This window comes from Phyllostomus discolor, chromosome 2 (genome assembly GCF_004126475.2).
Source record: "Phyllostomus discolor isolate MPI-MPIP mPhyDis1 chromosome 2, mPhyDis1.pri.v3, whole genome shotgun sequence".
Lineage (NCBI taxonomy): Eukaryota > Metazoa > Chordata > Mammalia > Chiroptera > Phyllostomidae > Phyllostomus > Phyllostomus discolor.
In genome coordinates, this window is record NC_040904.2 from 56,651,772 (window position 1) to 56,660,262 (window position 8,491).

At 37.7% G+C, this 8,491-nt stretch overlaps 1 protein-coding gene across 1 annotated transcript in view; it reads right to left on the reverse strand.

Moving 5' to 3' along the window:
- Positions 1-7,206, reverse strand: part of PLSCR4 (phospholipid scramblase 4) — a 55,237-nt gene extending 48,031 nt beyond the window's left edge. The window contains exon 1 of the mRNA XM_036017883.1: positions 7,077-7,206. The gene's annotated coding sequence lies outside the window, so the exon portion shown is untranslated. The remainder of the gene's footprint in view (positions 1-7,076) is intronic.
- Between the last annotated feature and the right edge of the window lie 1,285 nt (positions 7,207-8,491).

Here is an 8,491-nt window from a genome sequence, read left to right on the forward strand (position 1 = left end):
AATGGAATATTATTCAGCCGTAAAAGGTAATAAGTTCTGATACATGTTATAACCTGAATGAACCTTGAAAACATTAGCTAAGTGAACAATGTCAGATATCAGTTGCAAAAGATCACATGTAATATGATCCCATTTGTATGAACTATCCTGAAGAGGCAAGTCTATAAAGAGATAAAGTAGATTAGTGGTTTGCAAAGGGCTGGAGGAAGAGTGACAGAAGTGTGGAATAACTGTTTTGGGCATGGGTTATTTGGAATTATAAAATGTTCTAAAGTTAGATTGTGGCCACATCTACCAAGTGTGGCTCTACCTAATACATAGAAACAAACATAGGGGAGCAGCCAAAATATGAAGACAAAGAATCAGGTCCCAAATGAAAGAAAAGGAGAAATTCCAGAAAAAGAACTAAATGAAATGAGGAAAGCAAACTACCAGATACAGAGTTCAAAACAGTATTTGAAAGGATGCTCATGAAGTTAGTGAGAACTTCAGGGAAGTTGGTGAGAATTCAACAGCATGAAAAAGGACATAGAAACCATAAAAAAGGAACCAGTCAGAAGAGAAGCATACACTAACTGAAATGAAGAATAATTTACAGGAAATAAACAGTAGAGTCAATGAAGCCAAAAATCAAATCAGTAATTTGGAATATAAGTAAGCAAAAAACCCTAATCAGAACAGGGAAAATATCCAACAAAATGAAGACAGGGACTCTGGAACAACTTCAAGTGTACCAACATTCACATCATGGGGGTTGCCAAAAAAGAAAAGGGAGCAAGAAATTGAAAACCTATCTTAACATATAATGACAGAAAACTTCTCTAACCTGGTTAAGTAAGTACACATACAAGTCCAGGGAGCACACAGAGCCCCAAACAAGATGAACTCTAAGGGGCCCACACCAAGACACATCATAATTAAAATGCCAAAAATTAAAAACAAAGAATGAATCTTAAAGGCAGCAAGAGAAAAACTGTAAGTTACCTACAAGGAAGCTCCCATAAAACTGTCAGCTGATTTCTCAATAGAAACTTTGCAGGCTGGAAGGAAGTGGCAGGAACTATTTAAAGTGATCAAAAGTAAGGAGGACCTACAAGATACGTACCCGGCAAAGCTATCATTAGAACAGAAGGACATAAAAAGAGCTTCCCAGACAAGAAAAAGCTAAAGGAGTTCATCACCACAAAACCACTATTACATGAAATGTTAGGATCTCCTTTAAGTAGAAGAAAAAAAGATAAAATATATGAACAATAAAATGGCAATAGACACATAATCAACAATTGAATCTAAAAAACAAAGTAAGTGAACAAGCAGAACAAAAAAAGATGCATAGATACAGAGAACATTTTGATGGTTGAGAGTATGGGTGAAAAAGGTAAAGGGATTAAGAAGTTTAAATTGGTTTTTACAGAACAGTCATGGAGATGTAAAGCACATCATATGGAATATAGTCACTAATATTCTACTATGTATGGTGTCAGGTGGGTGCGAGATTTATCAGGATGATCATTTACTAAGTTATATAATGTCTATTCACTAAGGTGTACACCTGAAATTAATATAATATCATATGTCAACTCTAATTGAAAAATAAAAAAGATCAAAAATTTAAAAAAGGAAAAAAAAAGAGAAATGAGAAAGCCCAAGTAAACAAACTAACATTACATCTTAAAGAACTAGGAAAAGAATAAAAGCAACCCAAAGTCAGCAGGAGAAAGAAAGTAGTAAGAATTAAGCAAGCAAACACAAAGGAAAAAATATATAATTTTTTAAATGAAAGAAACAAATAAAAACAAAAAAGAAAAAATTTACAGCAGAATCGAATGAAATAGAGAACAAAAAGACTCTACAAAAAATTAATACAACAAAGAGCTGGTTCTTTGAAAAGATTAATAAAATTGATGAACCCCTGGCTAAACTCACTAAGCAAAAAAGAAAAAAGACTCACATAAACAAAATCAGAAAAGAAAGAGAAGTTACTATAGACATTATATAGAAATACAATGGATCATGTTAGAATACTACAAAAGACTTTGTCACCAAATTCAATAACCTAGAAGAAATGGGTAAGTCCTAAAATTCATAACCTTCCTAGACTGACTCATGAAGAACTGGAAAAGCTAAATCAGCAGTGGCAAAATTGAAAACACCATCGAAATCTCCCCTCAAAATAGCAGTCTAGGACCAAATGTCTTCACTAATGAATTCTACCAAACATTCAAAGAAGATTTGACACCGATTCTTCTCAAACTCCTCTGAAAAATAGAAGAGGAAATACTTCCTAATGTTTTATGAGGCCAACACAACCCTGATATTAACCCCTGGCAAGGATAACACACATACACACAAACTATAGACCAATACATCTGATGAATATAGATGCAAAAACCCTAAATAAAATACATTAAAACAATAATACATCACGATCAAGTGCGATTCATTCCAAGGGCACAAGGATGGTTCAACATATGGAAAGTGATCATTGTAAAACGCCACTTTAACAAAACAAATGGTAAATCATATGATCTTAGCAATAGATACAGAAAAGGCATTTGATAAGATACAACATCCGTTTATGTAGAACAGTCAATAAAATGGGCATAGAAGGAAAGTACCTCAACATGATAAAGGTGTATGACAAGCCCTCAGCTAATCTTCTACCGCATGGTGAAAAACTGAAAGCTTTCCTCTAAAATCAGGACAATACAAGGATTCCCATTCTTACCACTCATTCATCATTGTTCTGGAAGTCCTAGCCTAAACGGTCAGGCAAGGGAAAGAAATAAAAGACATCCAGATTAGGAATGAAGAAATAAAAGCATCACTTTTTGTAGCTGTCATGATTCTGTATATAGAAAACCCTAAAGACTCCAGAAAAAATAATTACAAAAAATAAATAAATAGAGTTTCAGGACACACACACAAAAAAATCCACTGTACTTTCTGTAGCAGAAAGTATACTGCTTTCCTGTATACTAACAATAAAATTTCAGGAAAAGAAATGAAAAAAACAATTCCTTTTTAAACTGTAACCAAAAGAATAAAATACCTAGTAATAAAGGCTGTGAGGGACCTATATACTAAAAACTACAAAGTATTATTAAGAGATTGGAAAAGACACAATAAAATGGAATTGATATTCCAAGTCCATGGACTTAAAGAATCAACATGGTTAAGATGCCATGTTACCTAAAAGAATGACTAAAATAATAAACAGATTTAATGCAATCCACATTAAAATCTCAATGACACTTTTTAAAGAAATATATAAAAATCTCATACAACTCACCACCAAACAAACAATCCAATTAAAAAACACATCAGATTTGTATGGAACTACAAAAGACCTTAAATAGCCAAACCAACGCTGAGAAAAAAGAAGCCAGATGTGTGACTTTAAATTGTACTACAGAGCATGGGATTGGCAGAAGAACAAACACACAAACCAATGGAAATGAATTGAGAGACAGAAATAAAACCACATGAATATGGGCAAATAATTTTTGACAAAGGAGCCAAAAACACACAATGGAGAAAAGAAAATGTACTCTATAAATGGTGCTGGGAAAATTGGAAAGTCATACACAAAAGAATAAAACTAGACTATAGTTTGTGCCACAATATAAAAATTAATTCAAAATGGATGAAAGACCTAAACATAAGATCTGAAACAATAAATTGCATAGAAAACAACAAAGGCACTAAACTTATGGACCTTGATGGTAGATAACATTTTATGAATTTGACCCTGAAGACAAGAGAAGTGAAGGCAAAAATAAACAAATGGAACTATATCAAACTAACGAGTTTCTGCACAGCAAAACAAACTGACAACAAAACAAAAAAGGCAACCAACTGAATGGGAGATATTTGCAAACAGCTCCAACATATACAAAATATATAAAAATCTCATACAACTCACCACCAAACAATCCAATTAAAAAATGGGCAGAGGACCCAAACAGACATTTCTCCCAAGAAGACATACAAATTGCCAAAAGATATATGAAAAGATGCTCAACTTCAATAGCTGTTAGGGAAATGCAAATCCAAACTACAGTAAGATACCACTTCACACCTGTTACAATGGCTGTTACCAAAAAGACAGGTAATAACAAGTATTGGAGAGGTTGTGGAGAAAAAGGAACCATCATTCACTGCTGGTAGGAATGTAAACTGGTACAGCCACTATGGAAAACAGTATGCAAGTTCCTCAAAAAATTAAGAATAGAGTTGCCATATGAGCCAGCAATCCCTCTTCTGGGTATCTACCAAAAAAACATTGAAAATATTTACTCAGAAAAATATATGCACCACTATGTTCATTGCAGCATTATTCACAGTAGCCAAGACATGGAGACAACCAAAGTGTCCTTTGGTAGAAGTGTGGATAAGGAAGACGTGGTACATACACACAATGGAATACTACTCGGCCATAAGAAAATATGAAATGCTGCCATTTGCGACAACATGGATGGATCTTGAGAATATTATGCCAATGGAAATCAGTCAATCAGAAAGAGCTAAGAACCATATGATTTCACTCATGTGTGGGATATAAAACTGAAATTCATAGACAACAGTATTGTGTTTACCAGAGAGAATGGGATGGGAGAGTAGTAAAAGATAAAGAAGGCCAAATATATGGTGATAAAAGATAGATGTTTCATTGGTGGGTATACAATGCAATACACAGATCATGTGTCATAGAAATGTATACTTGAAACCTATGATCCTATTAACTAATGTCATCCCAATAATTTTAATAAAAAATGACATTTGCATGTTCATTTCTGAGAATTGACTGTCATTTGTCAATTTTCCTGTGTGCTAGTTTTCTTAAATTTTTTGTGTTGTTTATATAAATGGTATCAGAATTTTATTTTATGATTTTTTTTCAAAATTTGTCTTTTATATTTACTTCATTTTTGCCACGCATTCTGTAATTTTTGTAATCATTTTAAATGATTTCTTTTTAAAGACTAGCATCTCTCCCTCACTCTGAAGAATGAATACTTTTAGAACAATGCTGCTAAAATATACATAGAATATGAACAGTCCTGAATTTCTTGTTTATAAAGAAGTTAACAGATTGTGAAACCCTTCAGTCAAAACTTTTCAACTCTGTGCCTACATGAAACATCATAGCAATATTAAAGGAGAGAAAGGTATTTTCAAAGAAAGAAGCTGAAAGAGGAATTCAAAGAGAAAGTAAATGAAAAGAATATGGAAAGCTTTGTGAATAAAACATTTCTTCTACAGTGAATGACAAATAATAATCTAGAAAGGAATTATTTTTTATAAATTACTAATCATACTCTCAGTATCTTTATTTAGTGTTTTATTATTTTTCCTATTACAAAATCATTTTTCCTTATAAACATACATGAAACAATATGTATTAGAACATGAATGTATATAATTCAGTCTTTATTTACAAAATGTTATTACTGTGTATATACACACACACACACATATCCTCTGTGTTTCCAGTTATTTTATTTTTTGGTGTGTTTCAATGTATATTCTTTGAACATATTTCCAAGTTAGAACATTTAGAGCTATCAAATGTTTTAATACTATATATTATTCCACCTTTGAATGTACCATGCATGCTCTTTTGCCTAATGTCACTGACCTATAAAATTCATAACACTGTCAAAGTATGATGATGGACAGTTTTGGCTTTTCCAAATTTTTTGGAAATGATGCTACTGTTTTCAAGACAACCATGTGAGACACATAGATAGAGGGTTTTGGTCTATTCCAACTGTGGCAACACCCAATTTTAAAGTACTGAATCCATACCCTTTTAGTTAGGTGGGAAATCAACATTACTGTATTATAGTTTTAGTGGCTTCATTTCAAATGTGCAATGTAGATATCACCTCACACCTGTCAGAATGGCTATCATCAATAAATCAACAAACAAGTGCTGGCGATGATGTGGAAAAAAGGGGACTGTAGTGCACTGTTGGTGGGAACGCAGATTGGTGCAGCCACTGTGGAAAACAGTATGGAGTTTCCTCAAAACAATTAAATATGGAACTGCCTTTTGACTCAGCAATCCAATTTCTGGGAATATATATATCCTAAGAATCTCAAAATACTAATCAAAAAGCATATATGCACTCCTATGTTCATAGTGGCAGCATTATTTACAATAGCCAAGGTCTGTTAAAAGCTCAAGTGCCCATCAGTAGATGAGTGGATAAAATAGCAGTGATACTGGAATTCTAGTGGCTGTAACAAAGAAGGAACTCACCCTTTGCGACAGATGGATGGACCTGGAGATTATTATGCTAAGCAAAATAAGCCAGTCAGAGAAAAACAAACACCATATGATCTCACTCACACGTGAACTCTAATGAACAAAAACTGACAAACAAAATAAAACCAGAGGCCTGGATACTGGCACAGAAGGACGGATCTCAGAGGAGAGGGAGTTGGGGGCACTGGAAGAGATCAGTCAAAGAACATATATGCATATATGCATAGCCCATGGACACGGACTACACTGTGATGAAGGTTAGGAGGAAGGGGAGAGTTGGGGAAACGGGGCATCTGTAATAGTGTCAACAATAAAAAAAATTCAGTTAAATTGTATAGCCTAAGAGAAGATAAACAAGACCGGAAAATAAAGGAAAAAATCTAACTCTTGAAATAGATACATATATATTATAGAAAAAAGCAAGTGCACCCAAATGAATCATGTCGCTTCCCATTTGAGAACGGGCCCCTCCTGGAACCCAGCCTACCCAACCCCCGCCCCCTCCCTCGGAGTAAAGAAGTGACTATAAAGCCTTTTTTCTGCCTTTCCTCCTGGCCCAACTCCCTGAGGGCTGCGCGGAGAGAATTCCTGGGAGACCCAAAGGAGCCCCTCAGGCGGTACCAGCCTTCGGGACAGAGCCGCGCCTAGGGCCAGGGAAGCACCGCGCCCAGTGCCTCGCGCCTGTCCCCGGCAGGGGCAGCCAGATGGGGCCAGGGAGGCCGGGCACGCAGCCAGTTCTCTAGCGCGTTCCTCTCGGGTCCAGCCTGCTCGCCCACAGACAGCCTTCATGCGGGGCCCCTACCTCCACCCCGGGCTGGGCTCGCGCCCGACGGCCGGGAACTTTGGCAGCCACCTGAGGCTGCAGCGCCGTGCGCTCTGCCCCGCTCACCGCTCACCGCCAAGCCCGCAGTCCGATCAGCACCACGCCACCAGGCCTAGGGTCTAACTTTCTTCGTGGACGAGAGAGAAGGGGGCGGGGAAAGCGAGAGAAAGGGGAGGGTGTTCCCAACAAAAAGAAACTAGAGCCCGCGGGGAGGGGGCGGTGCGGGTGGACTCAGCAAGGGTTGACGTATCTGGGCCCAGGGCCCCCGGCTCGGACTCCGCCCAGCTCCGAGAGCCAGCGGTTCCCCTGAGGTCGGCTTCCAAACAGAAGGTGAGAGGGAGAAGGTAGTGAAGAAAAATCAACTGGTCTCTGCTCTATGTGCAGTGACTAGAAGAGATAAGCTTAAGTCTACCTTGGCCTCTTATCAGGGACCGGCAGGTTCCAGAGCCCTCAAGAAAGGGCTCTGTCAGGAGCTCCTTGAGCTCTGAAAGGATGAGAAGAAACTCTTATGACAAGAGGCCCTGTTGGTTCTCATCTGCTCCCACGCCTCACCCTCGGCTGAGAACTGGCCTTGGCCTTGCAAGGATGGCTGGAAATACTGGGCTCAGGCCCAGGGTTTTTGTTTTCTTTTCTACAGAATCAGAGCAGACCAATTGGCTGTGGAAGGGGGGCCTGGAAAGAGCGGAGGGGAGCAGATGCCTGTGTTATCTGATGTTTGGTGAAAAATGCAATTTGTTAATTGCCCCCGTTAGGCACAAAATCCTTTTTCAAACTAATGGGGCCAGGACTGTGGTGGTCCATGGGGAGACCACCTTACAGAAATGTCCATGACCTTACAGAAACTCAAAACTGGACAGAAGTAATATAGATTGAGCTCTGATGAGTCCTTGGCAGTGCTCCACTATGGGAGAACTTTGGACAGGGAAAGGCATATGGGAGTGGAGTTCTGGAATTTTCCATTTTACTTTATATGTATGCCATTTGTTAATATGCTTGTGAGGACAGATTTTTAAAATTCATATTGTATTTCTCAGTAATAACTGCATAGGACATAAACCAAGTATAGATATACTGTTATAGTGAAAGCATAAAATGGAGACTTCTGGTCAAGATGGTGGTGTAGGCAGACATGACTTGCCTCTTCACACAACCACATAAAAATTACAACTGAAATATAGAATAACCATCATTCAGAACCATCAGAAATCAAGTTGGATAGAAGTCTGACAACTACAGAATTAAAGACAACACATCCATCCAGCCTGGTAGGAGGGTGCAGACATTGAACTGGATGGTTCCACATACATGTGTGGCAGATAAATTTCAGGATAGGTATATTGGGAGCGAGAAGTCCCAGCCCCAAACCAGGCTGCCTCTGACCAGGGTTCTAGTGC